A 19,061-nucleotide genomic window follows, 5' to 3' on the forward strand; every position below is an offset into this window, starting at 1 on the left:
TGCATTAATATGTAAAAGCCACCATATGAATTTCGGCTATCAACGTTATATTTAGTTTAGTTTAGTTGTTTACGTGTGTGAACACCACATTTATACCAATTCCGGTGTTCCAAGCGTACTATTTGAAATCGATGTATTGTTTTCGTTGTTACCTTGGCTTGCGGCCGTCTTACATGCAGATTTAATAAAGAACAGAGTGAACTCAAGTGGCCGGTTTTTTTCTTCCTCCATTCGAAATAAGGAATACCTCTGGCAAGGTAGCTGGCCCCAGTCATTTGGTCCATCGAAGCCGGATAACCCTACCAGCGCAAACCAGTCTTATATCTTTTGCAGGTACTATTTCTTATAGCTCCCATAGGAATAATCGGAAAAAACTTTTTTTAATTATATCTTTGGTGTTTTTTGTCATATAACCTCCTAAGCTTGGAAATAACATTTTTTAATTAGTTTTGAATTTCGAATTTAATTTTATCGAAATCGGACGACTATATTATATAGCTGCCATTGGAACGATTTTAAAATTGGTGGAAAAATAATATGAAACAAATTATAGCTTTGGTGTTTTTCAACATATAACCTCCAACGCTTGAAAATAAAATTTTTTAATTAGTTCTGAGTTTTGAATTTAATTTTATCAAAATCGGACGACTATATCATATAGCTGCCATAGGAACGATCGGAAAATTGGTGGGAAAATAATATGGAACAAATTATAGCTTCGGTGTTTTTTGACATATTATCTTATACTATTGGAAATATCATTTTTTGTATTTTTATATTTAATAATTATAGCTGCAAGGGTATACAAACTTCGTCTTGCCGAAGCTAACTTCCTTTCTTGTTTGTTTGTAAAAATTATTTGTTGATATCGGATTCGGTTTCTATTCTGAATATGTCCATGTATTTTGTGGATAATTCTTTGAGAATTGTTTAAAATTGGGAAGGGACATATTTATAAAATTTATTCAACTTATTTATTTATTTATCGCCAATGGATAAATCTTTATCTGGCTACAATTGATTAAAAATATTCCCTAAGGGTTTGCCTTTACATATCTTTCTTGGCCCCCCAGCTGAATCTAATGCTTGAAGGCGGGGAATTGAACATTCTAAGAGCCCTTTGTAATGGCTCATTGCGTGCATAATATGTCCTGACAGCACGGTCCAGGAATGGACCCATGGTACGGAGATTCCTGGCAGGAACATTACAATTAATGCATCCCACCAGGCAAGGACAATCAATATTTGCTACTAGCAGATCATTAAGAAAGAGAAGGCCAGCAATTGCACGGCGATCCTTCAAGATACAAGTCACAGTGCTCTTGAAGCAGAAGCAGGGTTTTTGAAAATGGATGGAAGGTTTTTGAACGTAGAGTTTTCCTACATGAGCTCTAGTTTCAGAATTTTCAAACAGCGAAATCATACCTGATCCTATTTTAAAGATACATGTGTATATATCTTCATATGTATACTCTAAGTGGATTATAAATAAGTCTGCACAGATAATAATTTCAAATACAGATTAAATGTGTTTTATATATTTCTTTTGTATTGTTTTAGTTAATTTAGAGTTGGATTAATTAGTTTAATAAGACATCTTGTCAGAAAAAATTTAAATACTTGAATATACCACTTTCAGCGTAACCCGGGACCAACGGCGTGGACGTAGTGGTAATCTGGACCCATATTTTTTTTTTGTAATTTTTTGATTTTTATTATATTTTTTTGTATTTTGTTTTTTTTATTTTGTTTTCGTTTTGTTTTTAATGTGGTTTTTCGTTTATCGAGAAATGTTCAAATGATGAAAAATAAAATAAAATGACGTCTGGTGCTACAGATAAATACGTCATTATTATATAAAAATTTGAGGAATAACAATCCTTTTTGGAATCGGAATTTCGATTATACATTGAGTGATGAAAATTCTACAACTGCTCTGAAAAGCCTCTCTAAGTATAATTCGTCTTCGATAGTATTAATTTTATACCTCTCCCAAGTTTGAGAGAATTCGCGGTGGAGTCACTCCCCACTTTGCTCAGACCAATACCCTAGTCCATTATTGTGTTCTATGAACTGAAGACATTCTTTAATGTGAGTTTTTAATACATGTATTTTCAATGGTTTAGAGACGTCTTCAATTTCATGTAAAGCATCTAAAGCTTCGTTAAGCTCATTTAAATGAATATCCAGTTCTGGTCCTACTTTACCAGATGTGAAACTGCAATCGACAACTTTATTCATTATCACAAAAGCATTGAAAAAGGGTATGATTTTCAAATAACCGACTTTTTCATATATCTCAGGATCTTTTAGTTTGTGAGCTTCTTTTAAAAGTTTCCTACATGCGTTGCCTTCGAAACAATCTCCGTGGTAGTTTTTGGAAATAAGTTTTAACTTTTTCGGCCAGATCAAAGCTTTCTCTTTACCCAAAAGGGGTACTAAACCCTTCCAAAATAGATGATTTACTAAACCCATCAACACATGTAATTCAGGAATAACGCATTTTTCTAACACGGTGGTATCATCACTTTCTGTGAATAGAGGAGAGTTGATAGTACTGTGAAACTCTTTGCTGTTTTTCTTATTTCTACCAGAAAGATCGAACTGTTCGAAATCATTCGAAATCTCCGAAAGTTTTTAGTCTCGTGACATTGGTTTTTAAATTATTTGCATCCGAACTACAATGAGAACTGCTTACATCCTCCTGCGTAGGAGTCTTATTTTCTCTCAGGTCGTCGAGTGAAATGAAACAGTAGGGGCAAGGAAACATTGCAGATGCTGTCTGTTGGCCATTTATGATAAGCAACAATTTGAAATCCGAAACGAACTTAAAGGGAATATTATTTATTTTAGTGATTTCAAACAAAAGTTTAACATTTTCATATGTTTCCTTAATCTTAGGAACAATGCATAGCAACACAACTCGTTTCACGCTCATCAATTTCGCTTTCTTACTTGCGCTACCACCTTCGAAATACAGACATCTTCGATTCCTATTCTGAATTGTTGAATCATCATCATCATCGTAATCACAGTTTTCTTGAAATATTGATAGAGAAATTTTGAAAAATCCGCCACCCCCGTCGGCCATTGCTTTAACACAAACGTTTCCCTGAAATTTTCTCTCTGTAACAACTGCATCAAAAAGTTCTTCTGCATCTGTGTAAACTTCTGGTCTTTCTTCTTTTTTTCTATCGTCACAATCAAAAGAGTATTTACCTTTTTTATAAATATTTTGTAAAATTTTAGATTGCCCTGACATGTGCTTACTGTAATCAGCGGGTACTGACTTTCTCCCAACATTTGATCTTAGAAAGTTAGCAATATTCTTCATTTTATTGCTAGATAAGCCAAGATTCACTCGCAAATTATCCAAACGCTCCTCGCTGAACGTAGTGTTTTTTTTTTCATTCGGATTGACAACAATTTTCATTTTCGAACCCTTTGTACTCAACTGAATTTGCTTATTCCTAATGCGCCCGCTTGCATTGTCTTCAGAATGAATTTTTGTTTTAATAATACTAGACGCAATGTATTATTGCTTTTTCTCGGGAACGTTTTCCATTAGTTTCAAGACACCTTGCATATTGTTACATGAATGCTTCTTACCTTTGCTGATTTCTTGTAAGCATTTTTTACACACTTGAAAGGTAATTTTTTCCTTTTTTTGGATGTTTTTCTTTGCAAGTTTGTCAATATTTGAGGATCCATAAAGACCGTTAGTTGTGTCAATCTCAGATTCAAAGTTTCGTTTACAACCTCTACCCTTTACTACTTTTTCATGACCTTTATGTCTACCTGTTAAGCATATATAACAATTACAACTGTCAGTAGATGTGCGAGTATTTTTAGGTAAAACCAAACAAATGTAATCTGGCATACCTGGTAAAGGTCTTGTAAAAATATTCTTACTTGCATCAAATAGTGTAAGATAGCAGGTTCTGCATATGCTTAGGGGAAATTTCTCGTTATTTAAATCGTAATCTTTGTTTATAAACATCTTAATCAATGATTCATACTTTTCATTTATAAGAAATTCATTCGGCTTTCTTTTCCCGAAAAAAATTTTTTTACCGCAAGGTCCGCAGACTTTACGTCTATTTTCATCGTGAAGACAAGTTTTCGTATTGTCCATTAGAGCCTTGCAGTTTTTATGAAGTCTTATAACAATGCTGATATGTAAATAGCTCGTTACACCCGTGAGGCCTTGCGTCCATAGGGACCTGAGCACATACGCAGTAAGCATACGCGACTGTCAACTGTCGAGAGAAGCTATTGGTTCAGTTCAAATGTTTATATTATATTCAACCAAAAATTTTTCTCGACAGTCAACTGTCTTTCTCATTAGTAAATCAACTAAAATTAAATAAACTTTTGATGTTATATAACCTATGGACCTCCAATGACGAAATGAGCAATGTATTACTCATAATAACGCATCTATCACAGGTTAAATCAGTCTAACTTTAAAATAGGATCAGGTATGATTTCGCTGTTTGCAAATTTTGAAACTAGAGGTCATGTAGGAAAACTCTACGTTCAAAAACCTTCCATCCATTTTCAAAAACCCTGCTTCTGCTTCAAGAGCACTGTGAAGTGTGAGGCAGGGAACACTAACCAGCATAGGGCGGAGCCGGATCAGTAAAATGCAATGCTATTGATCTGGACATTTCCCGCGGGATTCCAAATAATGGAATCATACGGACAATTGCAATGTATACAAACAATCTGGAATACGGATTTTTGAATAAGAAAGTGTTTTGCTTAACAAAGCCGAACATTGCATATGCCTTTGGTAAACTCAGGTGTTCGTTAATCAGAAATTTGTCATCAAGTAATACCCCCAGATCCACTTTCATTCAAGACATGGAGAGGGTGGTTATTGATGTGATAAGTGGATGGAATGTTTCGCCTAACGAACGATGTGGCATTTGTTAAGGTTTAAAGGCAAATTTTCCTTGGAACACCACTCACCGATACTATCTAAGTCAGGTTGAAGCAATATCAAATCATTTACGGTACTGACAGTCCTATAAATCTTTAGATCATGCGCATATAGAAGAAAGTTTGAAAAATCGATAAAGGCACAAATGTCATTTATAATAATAATAAAAACTAAAGGGCCAAGAGAGCTACCCTGAGAAAGTCAAGATGTCGATTTATAAGGATGGGATAATGCACCACCTACTTCAACATGATAACGTCAGTTATCCAAATACGATGCTATCCATTTAAGAAAAGAGGAGTGAAAGCCAAGTTTGGAAGTTAAGCTTTTAGGGCAGAGTGACAAACCTTGTCCAAAGCTTTGGAAACATTTTTGTAAGTCGTGTCCATCTGTGAATGATCCTCAAATCCATGTACACAGTGATTCGTAAGAATAAGAATACGATATGCCCAGGCTTCCAATGTTGCAAGTTTCTGAAATTGAATTTATAGTTTCTTATTCATACCAATCATCGGAAGGTTCAATGTTCGAGGAAAAACAGGCAGCAAACAAATTGGCGATATTGGCCTCGGTGGAAGCAACAACATCACCGTACGACATTGTTGAAGGTATAGGCGAATGTTATTTTTATACTCATTACTCGTAGAGTAAAGGGGTATACTAGAATGGTCGGAAAGTATGTAACAGGCAGAAGGAAGCGTTTCCGACCACATAAAGTATATATATTCTTGATCAGGATCACTAGCCGAGTCTATTTAGCCATGTCCGTCCGTCCGGATGAACGCCGAGATCTCGGAAACTATAAGAGCTAGGCTATTGAGATTTGGCATTCAGATTCCTAAACTTCTTACGCAGCGCAAGTTTGTTTCAGCAGCGTGCCACGCCCACTCTAACGCCCACAAGTCGCCCAAAACTGTGGCTCTTACAGTTTTGATGCTAGAATAAAAATTTTAACTGAAATGTATTGTTCTCATCAATACCTATCGATTGACTCAAAAAAAAGTTGGCCGCACCCACAACGTGGATATCTCGGAAAATATCAAAGATAGAGCATTGGGATTTCAGATTTAGATTCCGTAGGCCTGAGCGCAGCGCAAGTTTGTTACGCAAATATGCCACGCCCACTCTGACGCCCACAAGCCGCCCAAGCCTGTGGCGCCCACCATTTTCATGTTAGATAAAAAATATTAACTGAAATGTATTGGTCTCGTCAATACCTATCGATTGACCCAAATAAAGTTTGCCACGCCCACTCTAACGCCCATACCGCTTAAATCTGTCTACCGCGCAGATAACCATATATTGAGATCGCGCCTTGCTGCTTGCATATCTCCATTTCTCTTTTGTTCCATTAAGCTGAGTAACGGGTATCTGATAGTCGATGTACTCGACAATAGCCTTCTTCCTGGTTTTTTTTTAATAAACGCATGTCAGATGTGGTGGCGAAATACCGTAGTTTCGAACTAGAAACGCTCGCTGTTTACTCATTGCAACGCTTTAGAATCTACTTTCAAGGATCAGAGTCAAAATAGTTACAGACTGTAGTGCTCTTACCCTTGCGTTAAATAAAATGGAATTATGCCCAAGAATAGCTACGTGGGCGCTTTTTCTGCAAGACTGTGAGGAACCTGGGTCCCTCACAAATATATAGTTGTTAGGTTTCTTGCATTAATATGTAAAAGCCACCATATGAATTTCGGCTATCAACGTTATATTTAGTTTAGTTTAGTTGTTTACGTGTGTGAACACCACATTTATACCAATTCCGGTGTTCCAAGCGTACTATTTGAAATCGATGTATTGTTTTCGTTGTTACCTTGGCTTGCGGCCGTCTTACATACAGATTTAATAAAGAACAGAGTGAACTCAAGTGGCCGGTTTTTTTCTTCCTCCATTCGAAATAAGGAATACCTCTGGCAAGGTAGCTGGCCCCAGTCATTTGGTCCATCGAAGCCGGTTAACCCTACCAGTGCAAACCAGCGAATTGCCATCAAGAGGTTCCCCCCTTATCAACACGTCAAGAGCTAAGTACTGAACTTAAATACAAATCCTATTATACATCCACGTCCGTATTATCCGTATTATCCGTACAGAGCCTACTATCGCAGTTATTCAAATCAATCCGACATAAACATTTAACCCCTCAGAAACAAATCTTTCCCACGCCTTCAATCGGCAGCACCAGAATTATAAACACTTCTCACGCCTTTATCGACGACGGTAGACATAAACAATATTCAAACATTTAAACGAAGGGTCCAGCCTGAGAACCCATTCGTCAGCATAAAAGCTTGGCCAATCCAAATTAATTAAACAAAAGATGCAGAAGTCCAAAATCAAATTATCCAAGCAGCCATCATTAACCTCCTAGTTGGACAAGCCAGATCACTCTTGATGAGAAACATACCACAGGACTGGAAGGAATTGAGAACCCTACTTATCAGCGAGTTCAACAGCGCAACACCTCCACATCGAATGATAGCAGAATTACGTGAGACTAAATATAAAAATAATTTAAGAAAATTTGTTGAAGAATTAGAAGAACAGACTAGTAGAATTTGTTGTAAATTGAGCTTAGACAATAATCCATCAAACACAGTTCTAGTAATACATTAGCTGAAGTGATTCGTGAAAAATTACCAGTCAAAACTTTTATTACATTAAGTAAATTTGATATTTCGTCTCCTCTTAAATTAAAACAAGCTGCCCATGCTGTAGGAATCTTTGAAGATAAATCCATAAACAATCGTTCTTATATGTTCAAAAACTCTCAGGAAGATGATGAATTTCAGGATTTTTAAACATCAAAATCATACTCAAATACAAAACCCAACTATCATTCAGATAATAACCAAGGGGGTAGATTCCAAAATAACAATTATCAAAACAAATATAACAACAACTAGTAGAGACAGAATAGATTCGACTCTAATAGAAATTGGGGTAACAACAATAATTCTAATAATAATAATTCAGGAAATAATTATTATCCTAAAACTTTTCAAAACAATCAAGGACAGGGTAACCAAAGTACTCAGAGTACCAATGTTCCCCAAAAACGTCCCCGAGTTTCAGATTCAGATCAACAACGTAAGTCTGAGCCAGTGGACACATTTGAAAATTTTCAGACAACAGCCTCGGACGAAACACCACAGCCATAAAAATTAAAATTGATAATAAACCATGCCTCTGTCTTATCGATACAGGATCAAGCATAAATTTAATTAACGAAAACTTCTTTAACTACCCAATTAAAAATATTTCTACTAAAATTGAAACAATTGGTGAATCTGTAACTTTGAATAAATATATTCAGTTTAGTATTCCAAAATTATTTTCATCTAAGCAAACATTTTTTATAAAAAACTTTTCAAAACATTATGACATTCTTATAGGAAGACAAATTCTGAAAGAATCGTCAGCAAAAATTGATTTTATGAAAAACACCATTGAATTACATAATTATGAATTCCCTATGGTAAATATAACGAAAAAATGTAATCAAACTGCTTCAAATGTAGTAGATGATGAAGAATATAATTATGCCTAACAAACGGACTAATCTGACAATATTATTAGAGACGATCACTTAAATAATGAAGAAAAAACTGAACTTCATTATTTAATGTCAAAATATTTTGATATTCAGTATCATGAAGGTGAAAATTTGACTTTCACGAACGAAATCAAACACGTTATAAAAACAAAACATGAAGAACCGATTTATAGGAGTATAGTTATAGTTATAGTTATCCTTACATTTACGATACAGAAGTAGAAAAACAAATTGAAGAAATGATAAGACAAGGTATTATCAGAAAATCTATATCTCCTTATTGCAGTCCAATTGTAATGGTACCCAAGAAAAGGGCATACCCAAATTTCGTATGGCTATTGATTACAGAGGACTGAATGAAATAACTATCAATGATAAATTTCCTATTCCGAACATGGACGAAATATTAGACAAGCTAGGGAAATGTCAATACTTTACAACATTAGATCTTGCTAAAGGGTTCCATCAAATTGAAATGGACCCAGACTCTATTCAAAAAACTGCATTCTCCACTAAGAAGGGTCACTATGAATATACTAGAATGCCCTTCGTCCTTAAAAATGCACCCGCTACATTTCAGCGTTGTATAAATAACATATTACACGACATAATAGGTACCCATTGTCTAGTATATTTAGACGACATTGTTATATTGTCAACCTCTTTACAAGAGCATATTCAATCTTTAAAAAAAAAGTATTCGAACGTCTTCGCAGATCGAATCTCAAACTACAATTAGATAAATGTGAGTTTATGAAACGAGAAACTGAATTTTTAGGTCACATAATTTCAACTGAAGGAATCAGGGCAAATCCAAATAAAATTCAAGCTATTCAAGATTTTAAAATTTCAAACTCTCCAAACTCTCTCCAGATTTTGAAAAGAAGTTTGATCTAACTACAGATGCAAGCAATTATGCATTAGGTGCTGTACTATCCCAAGAAACCCATTTGTTTTGCCAGTAGAACTTTAAATGAACATGAGTTAAATTATGCAGCTATTGAAAAAGAATTATTAGCTATTGTATGGGCGACTAAGTATTTCCGCCCCTATCTCTTTGGAAGAAGTTTTAAAATATGCTCTGACCATAAACCACTTGTTTGGTTACACAATATAAAGGAACCTAATATGAAATTACAACGTTGGAAAATAAAACTTAGATAGTTTGATTATGAAATAAAGTACATTAAAGGAAAAGAGAATCACGTAGCAGATGCTCTATCCAGGATTACAAAAAAGGAATCAAAAGATAACAAAATTTAAGAAGTATTTCAAAATGAAGACGATGTAGAACTACTGCAGCAACAGTGCATAGTGCACAAGAAGATAATGGCGATTGCATACAAATTACCGAACGACCAGTTAACGTTTTTAATCACCAACTTATATTTGAAAAGGGAAATCAAGACACTAACGAACTTACTCACTACTTTAACAAAACTATTAATAAAATAATTTACAGTGACATGACTGAGACTTTGGCGAAAGACATAATTATAAAATTTATATGTGGACACAATTTTGTTATGTACATTAATAATGACGAAGATTTTGCAATTTTTCAACGAGCCTATATGAAATTAATTAAACCAAATACTGGTACGAAATTAATGAAAACTTCAGTAGTACTTCCCAACTTGCCCACATATGCAGACTTTCATGAAAAAATATTAGAAATACATGAGAAAACAATACACCAAGGTATTAAAAAGACTTATGACACTTTTAAAACGAAATACTACTTCCCAGACGCACAAAAACTTATTCAAAACATTATTAATAAATGTGTAATTTGTAATTTATGCAAAGCAGAGCACAGAAAAGTTGCTCTTCCGTTTGAAAAAACTCCAGAAACCAAAAATATTCGCGATAAATATGTTATAGACTATTACTTTATTGACAAACGTAAATTTTTAACATGCATCGACATTCATTCAAAATTCATTTCTATTATTGAAACATAAACCACAGATTGGATTGAAAGTAAAAAAGCTCTTCTTAAAATCTTTAATATGATAGGTAAACCGAAAACAATTAAAATGGATCAAGATCCTGGCCTAGTATCAAAATCATTACAAAATTGGTTACAAAAGGAAAATATTAACATTGAAATTACAACTAGCAAGAATGGTATAGCCGATATAGAAAGGGTACATAAAACAATCAATGAAAAACTTAGAATTATTAATACACTTACGGACCCTGAAGATAAGTTAATGAACATAGAAAAGGCAACATACGTTTATAACCACGAAATAACCCACGATGCCACAGGTAAAACTCATGCTGAAATATTTCTTTATGGAATAAAACCAAGCAAAACAAGGAAGAACGCTATAGTCGAGTACCTCGACTATCAGATACCCGTTACTCAGCTAAATGGACCTAAGGGAAATGGAGACATGCAAGCAGCAAAGCGAGATTGAAATGCGCCACCTATCGGCGGTAGACAGATTTAATCGATATGGGCGTTGGAGTGGGCGTGGCAAATTTTTTTTTGGGTCAATCGATAGGTATTGACGAGACCAATACAGTTCAGTTCAAATTTTGTATCTAGCATGAAAATTGTGGGCGCCACAGGCTTCGGCGGTTTGTGGGCGTTAGAGTGGGCGTGGCATATCTGCGTTACAAACTTGCGCTGCGCACAAGGCTACGGATTCTAAATATGAGATCCCAGTTCTCTATCCTTGATAGTTTCCGAGATATCCACGTTCATATTTACGATTTTTTGAAGTTTGTGGGCGGTTTGTGGGCGTAAAAGTGGGCGTGGCAAACTTTTTTTTTATCAATCGATAGGTATTGATGAGAACAATACATTTCAGTTAAAATTTTTATTCTATCATCAAAACTGTAGGAGCCACAGTTTTGGGCGGCTTGTGGGCGTTAGAGTGGGCGTGGCACTCTACTGAAACAAACTTGCGCTGCGTAAGAAGCTCAGGAATCTGCACGCCAAATCTCAATAGCCTAGCTCTCATAGTTTCCGAGATCTCAGCGTTCATCCGGACAGACAGACGGACAGACGGACAGACGGACAGACGGACAGACGGACATGGCTAGATCGACTCGGCTAGTGATCCTGATCAAGAATATATATACTTTATGGGGTCGGAAACGCTTCCTTCTGCCTGTTACATACTTTCCGACGAATCTAGTATACCCTTTTACTCTACGAGTAACGGGTATAAATATGCAAAAACAAAAAGAACATAAGATAGATAAACTTAATAAAGACCGCGAGGAACATGAAGTAGATCTGGAATGCACTAAAGTTGAAAAAGAAATGAAACGTAAAGCTAAATTAGTAAACCCATTCAAAAAGACAGGAGCGTTAGAACAAAAAGACGAAAAACACTGGCAAGAAACTAATAGGGGTCATAAAGTACTAAAACACATAAGTAAATTTAAAAAAGGTAAAATACAAAATCTCTCTCCTCATTCCAGGGAAACTGACAGTACTGATTCTGATAATGAAAATGATCATGATAGTGACATGGACGAACATACCATTGACAACAGCTCAACAAATTAGCATTACACCCATTACTTCGAACAACGGTTATTTACTTCTGAACACAGGGACTATAAAAATACCTCTAAAGTATGAACATCATATGATTAAAATAAATCAAACTAAAATATTTGAAACATATCAGGAATTTATAAAACACGAAAATCAATTTAAAACGGTATTAGACATTGCATTAACATTGAAACAATTAAAACATGAAATCAAGGGAATTACTTCGTCATCGAGAAAAAAACGGGGATTAATTAACTTTTTAGGGACAGCTCACAAGTATCTATTTGGAACATTAACTGAAGATGATAAAAAAGAGTTGGAAGATAAACTACAAAACTTACAAGAAATGTTAATTGAAAACAAAGAATTTAATGAAATAATTGAAATAATAAATGAACAATCAAAAGATATAAGCAAACTCGTAAAAGATAAACAAGAAGAAAAAGCTTTGCACATTTTTAGATATTCCTTAAATATATTCCTAGAATACATTGAAGATTTACAAATGAGTTTACAATTAACAAGAGTTGGAATATTTAATCCTAAAATACTAAAACATGAAGAGTTGGAGAACATAAACGAAGAAAAATTACTCTCAATCAAAACTTCAGCTTGGTTAAGCAGTCAAACTAAAGACACTTTTATTCTAGCCCATATACCCACTTCTTTTAAAGAAACACAAAAATATAGAATTATTAAATATCCAGATAATATGGGCCGACAAATTGATATAAATGATAAATATGAATATTTTGTAAATGACGAAAAGAAAGTATTTTACTTGGAAAACTCACCAAATTCACTAGCAAATATTTTAGACCAAAAATTTATGATCACTGATCAATGTATCTCTCAAATCCTTACTAATCAATTTGCGAAATGTCAACACACTTTTGTATCAGAAAATTAATCTTTAAAATATATTGAGCCTGACATCATTATTACTTATAATTTAAAAGAGACACAAATTAATCAAGATTGCGAAATGTTTAACAAAACAATTCAGGGTAACAATATAATACAATTAAGTCAATGTACTTTAGAAATAAGAGATATTAAAATTACAACATCAAAGAATATAAAAGAATATAAAATTATATTATCCAGCACTAATATTACTTTATATGAACCAATACGATTGTTAAAACTTAAAAATTCTATTACCTATCAACAAAAACAAGAATCAATTTATAAGTGGATTGTTTTTACAATATTAATAATTATACTTTTAAGCATTACTACTTACATCATATTTACCTATAGGCGCCTAGCCAACAAAAAAGAAATTTTGTTTAAATTCAACAAGGATGTTGAATCTTCTAAAGGAGGGGCGAGTGACGTATACGCAAATACCCTGGATACCAAACCCAACACACATCCTGTATATCCCGAGATACCCATTATTCCAATTGTCAATAACATAAGTCCAGAGCCTACTATCGCAGTTATTCAAATCAATCCGACATAAACATTTAACCCCTCAGACACAAATCTTTCCCACGCCTTCAATCGGCAGCACCAGAATTATAAACACTTCTCACGCCTTTATCGACGACGGTAGACATAAACAATATTCAAACATTTAAACAAAGGGTCCAGCCTGAGAACCCATTCGGCAGCATAAAAGCTTTGGCCAATCCAAATTAATTAAACAATAGATGCAGCCTAGAAACCGTTTCATCGGGCCACAGATTTGACCAATCAAAATTCTCAATCAAAGTCCACTTTCGCTGCTCGCGTCGCTGTCACCGCTAAAAGCCATAGTTATAAGAATAATGAATTTTGTAAAATCAGTTTAAGATTGGGGATCTAACTTGAAAGAACTTTACCAATAAAAACTCCGCTGTATATTAAAATTAAAATCGCTTTTTTTTAATATATCCCGAAGCAACAAACATAATTTACATACAAAATTAATCAAAGTCATCCTCGAGCAGGCTGACATTTTGAAATCCAAATTACATACAATCACATATACATACATATATAAGTTAACAACTAAGTATAATATTGCACAATGTATTGCCCTAGTTATCAAATAGCTTACGTGAGTAATGCTGATGCGCCACATTTGAGTTCAGCGCTCTGCGGTTAGAACGACCAACAGCGATATGCTGACACTTCATATTCGAGCTGGAGTGCTGCGCTGTATGGAATGCTGAGTCGGCTTGCCGACCATGACTTTGTGGCGTGATGCATTGTTGCTTGGCTTTAAGGTTCTTATTGTAAACTCTTATTGTCAGTCTGGTATGAACAATACGACAGTTCACTTGTCTCAATAAATAACATACTCCGGCAAAGCCGTTAAACCATATCTTTTATTACTAACTGAGCTTAAGGCCAGCAATAGCGGTAAAGTTTACCGCCATCCTAATCATCGTTCCAGCACCTGGCCTAGGCCACTACAGGATGAGATACATCAGGATCAGCAGTAGGACATAGAGCTACACAGCGAAGACGCAGAGCTACACAGCTAAGACGCAGAGCTACGCAGCGGTACTACGCGGGACTAACCCACTGATCTTTATGAACAAGAGGGTGCCGATTTGCTCAACTCAGAAGTTAGAGCCGACGCCTTGCATGCTAGAGAGGCAGAGTCTAGTAGAGAAGCATGTTTGCAAACTCTTACGCTAAGGCTGGGGAAGAGCGGGCTCAAGGTACCGAAATCAGCAAAAGCCGTTCCTATGGCAAGCCAGGCAGGTATAACAAAGAAGACCAACATCAGGATAGAAACCCCCATTTTGTCAAGCGCCCAAAGGGCAACTCTCAAGAGCAGACTAACAGGGACAACCAATCGCAGGCCCAACAACCTATGGAGATTGATTCCTTCTCTAAGTTTAGGCAGCGTACAGAGTACAGCAAACGTCAATCTAATGACTCCAACGCCGCGAAGCGACGAAACTCGTCCGATCGTGCGACAGGCCCAAGACGCCAGCGACTCAATAATGTAGTTCAAGAGGACTCAAAAGAAGATAATGCTAAGTACGAAACGGCGGCAAAGGAAGCAGTTGAGGAAATTGAAAGTGACAACGAGCTTGCTCCGGATGACGACTCAGTTCATTTTTTAGGGAACACTCCCGGTTGCCGTTCATCGAGCGACGGTTGGCTGGGAGAACATTAAAAATGTTAATCGACACTGGTGCGGCAAAAAATTATGTCAAGCCCATAAAGGAGCTAAAAACCATAATGCCGGTCACCAAATCGTTTTCGGTGAATTTATTTATTTATTTATTTCGCCAACAGTTGGTACCTTAACTGGCTACTTGTCTATTACTAAACTAAATACTAAGGGACGCAAGGTAATTTTAAAGGGTTTTCTTAATTAATTCCCTAGGGGAGCATGGGTCCAGCCGCATGTGATATGGAAGTTTGTTCCAGTAGAACAAGGCTCTACACAGAGGCTCATTAAAAGCATAGTTAGCTCTATATGCCGGAATAAAAAAAGGTTCAAATGACCTTAAAGACCTACCAGGTACGGAAAAGCCTATGCTACTCAGCAATGCAGGGCAGTCTATTTTGGAGGACAGCAGGTCACAAATAAAAACTAGTGCGCTAGTTGTTTTACGATCTTGTAGGGAAGAAAGGTGCACAAGACGACATTTCGCAGAGTAAGAGGGAACCGGGTCATTAAAGTTTAGAGAAAGAAGGGCAAAAGATAGCAATTTTTTTTGAACACGCTCAATACGATTGATGTGTGTAGTACCAGTCGGACTCCAGACAAACGAAGCATATTCCAATCTGGACCTAATGAACGAAGAAAATAGGCTTAGTTTCGTGTACGGATCTTTAAATTGCGTGGAATTTCGTTTTACAAAACCATACATAGCGTATGCCTTTGGAATTATGTAATTTATGTGATCCATGAAAGTAAATTTGGTATCAAACATAACTCCTAGGTCCAGTGATTCATTTCTTAAGGAAAGAACATGGGAACTAATGGAATAAGAGCTAAGGACATTAATTAATCGTTTGCTGTACCTAACGTAGAAACATTTTGACACGTTCAGAGGCAACTTATTACGAGAACACCAATTTCCCACTTTTACTAGGTCATTTTGAAGAAGTTCACTATCGGAGATTGAATTCACAGACCTAAATATTTTAAGATCGTCCGCAAACAACAGGAATTCAGAATTTGTTATGCAATAGCTTAAATCATTAATGAAGATGATGAATAGAAACGGACCCAATGCACTTCCCTGAGGAAGGCCAGAAGTAGCCACATACGGGTTTGAGAAAACACCATTGCACTCTACTTTATAAATCCGCCCATCTAAATAAGATTTAAACCAATTTAATATTGATGAATGAAATCCCAATTTCTGCAATTTTGCCAATAAAGCATTATGGGAGACTTTGTCAAATGCTTTGGCGAAGTCGGTGTAGACTACATCAACTTGATGATGACTGATAAACGAGTGGATGCAAAAAAGATTAAACGTTGCTAAGTTAGTGGTAGTTGACCTTCCAGGCATAAAACAATGTTGGTTAGCTGCTTAGCTACAATTTGTTCAAACATTTTTGAGACATTACTTAGCTTTGCAATTGGCCTAAAATTTGAAACAACATTTTTGTAACCAGACTTGAATATAGGAGAAACTGTGGCAAGTTTCCATCTATGCGCAAATACCCCAGTGGAAAGAGACTTGTTGAAGATCATTTTTAGGGGCTCACAAAGAACACCTATACAGTTTTTCAAAATAAATGGAGAAAGGCCATCGCAGTCTAATTTTCCTGAGTCGTTAAAACTCTCAGCCGCCATATGACAGTCCAAATCAGTAACATCTAAGCACCCAATATTTAGCATCGTGGCAATGGCACCGAGTGAATCATCGCCATTCCACAGCGAGCTCGGTTCAAAGTTAGACGCAAAGTACTTAGCAAATAGATTAGCGACCCCAATATCAGAAGAAGCTGAAAGACTTTCATATGACATATGGGAAGGAAAGTAGGAGGTTGTACGTTTAGAATTGACAAAGTGCCAGAATTATTTAGGATTGGTAATTAGTTTACCCTCTATATCAGCAATATATTGGCTGTATAAGAATTTATTGAGGAACTCAAACTCACGCTTATGTTGTTTGTACCGATCAAAGTCAGCAGCTTCACCGCTTTCTATGTAGCGCTTAAAGAATTTATTTCGGAGGTTTTTGTATTTTTTTAGTCCTTGTGTGTACCATGGTAGTCTATAAGAATTTTGAACTCTAGTTTTAGCGTATCTGCCTATGATAGTAGAGAAAAAAGATATAAAAACTTCAAAGGTTGCATTCACATCCGCATGCGAGAGGACTTCCGCCCATCTGATATTAGAAATATCACTACGGATAGAATCTAAACTGCTAGAATTAATATAGGTAAGAGGCAAGCGAGAATTATTTGGTGAGAAAATATAACAAGTAATTAAGATTAATAGGGGCTTGTGATGAGCATCACACGCGGCTAGAGGATTATCGCTGCAGCATAGAGTAAGGCATAAATCAGGGTGTACAAAAATTAGATCTAGAAGCTTATTTAAGTTATTAAAAACATGGTTAATCTGGACTAATCCCATACTAAGAAGCTCATCGATGACTAAGATTTCGTGGGGAAGATGCAGATTACTAGGAACCATTGCTGAAGACTCAAGATCATTAGCCCACACGAGCGAAGATAGGTTGAAGTCGCCCAAAACACATATATATTGGCCATCTTCCAGCTCCTGGTATAGGTGGGCAATGTTGTCCACATGCGCTTTATATAAATCAAAACTGCTGCTTTTGGGTATGTATGATACTGTCAGGAAAATGTATTGTTAGCGCATATCCGGTCATCCATGGTCATGCTATCAATAACTGGTCCAGCATCATGGTCCGAATCCGTAAGAGGCCTCGCTGGGATTTTATCATAATAAATAAAATTATTTGTAAGAACCTTCAGTAAAGTAGTGGTACGGATACGAATAGGCTGGTGATCGGCGCTCCAAATATTAGGTGGGCAGTCAATATTAGCATTCAAGATATAACTGCACCCAGGTGAATCCACTCCTGGTAATAATGAGCGAGAACGTACTACAGCAGCCGCAGTCCATTGTTGTTGTTGGTGGCGAAAGCATCTCCAGAGAGCACCTTCAGAGAGAGCACTCTGAGAGCCAAATGTGTCGATAAAAGTTGTTGTAGGAAGTCGAACGTCAGAAAGGTAGAGACGGAGAACGCATAACTATTAGGCGATGAAGAGTAAGAATCCAGCCGACTTTCTAGGTACTTCCGGAGAGAGACGCAAGATGATGAGAGCGCAACTCCGAGGAGCGCGCTGATATTAGAGCCAGGCGGACGGCGAAAGTCGCGCACAGCGGACAACAAAAGCTCCAGCTGATGTTGTTGATGGTGCAACGGGAGAGAGGCGCAAGATGATGAGAGCGCAACTCCGAGGAGCGCGCCGATATTAGAACCAGGTGGACTGCGAACGCCTCGCAAAGCAAACAACAAAAGCTCCGGCTGATGTTGTTGATGAAGCATCAGGAGAGCAACGGAAAATGATGTGAGCGCAACTCCGAGGAGCGCGCCGTTATTCAAGCCAGGCGGACGGCGAATGTCGCACAAAGTGGACAACAAAAGCTCCGGCTGATGTTGTCGATGGTGCGTTAGGACAGAGTCAGAAGATGAAGAGAGCGCAGTGAGAAAGGCAAGCAGCTGCCGATGTTGTTGCGAAAACGACTCCGACAAATGAGGAAAGGCTTGCAGACGATGTCCCGCAAAAGTATCGACGCCAGTGGCGTCGAACACTAGGGGTTTTTTGATGGCTGACTTGATGATGAAGTTTGTCCAGGCTCCGGCCAATTATATAAAATTCCATCCCCTACCACAATGGCCCGTTCTCTATGAATAAATCTTTTGACCTTAAATGAGTTCGGCCAGAAATCGAAGAAGACTATATCGTAAAGCTGATCGGGGATACCAAGCTTGAAATTTACAAACTTTAAAGTTGTAACGTCAACAACTTTTTTTTACAAGTTTTGCACAAGTGAGAGAACTAGCATCCACCTTAAGCTTGGTGGACACATA

Source organism: Drosophila subpulchrella, chromosome X, assembly GCF_014743375.2.
Source record: "Drosophila subpulchrella strain 33 F10 #4 breed RU33 chromosome X, RU_Dsub_v1.1 Primary Assembly, whole genome shotgun sequence".
Lineage (NCBI taxonomy): Eukaryota > Metazoa > Arthropoda > Insecta > Diptera > Drosophilidae > Drosophila > Drosophila subpulchrella.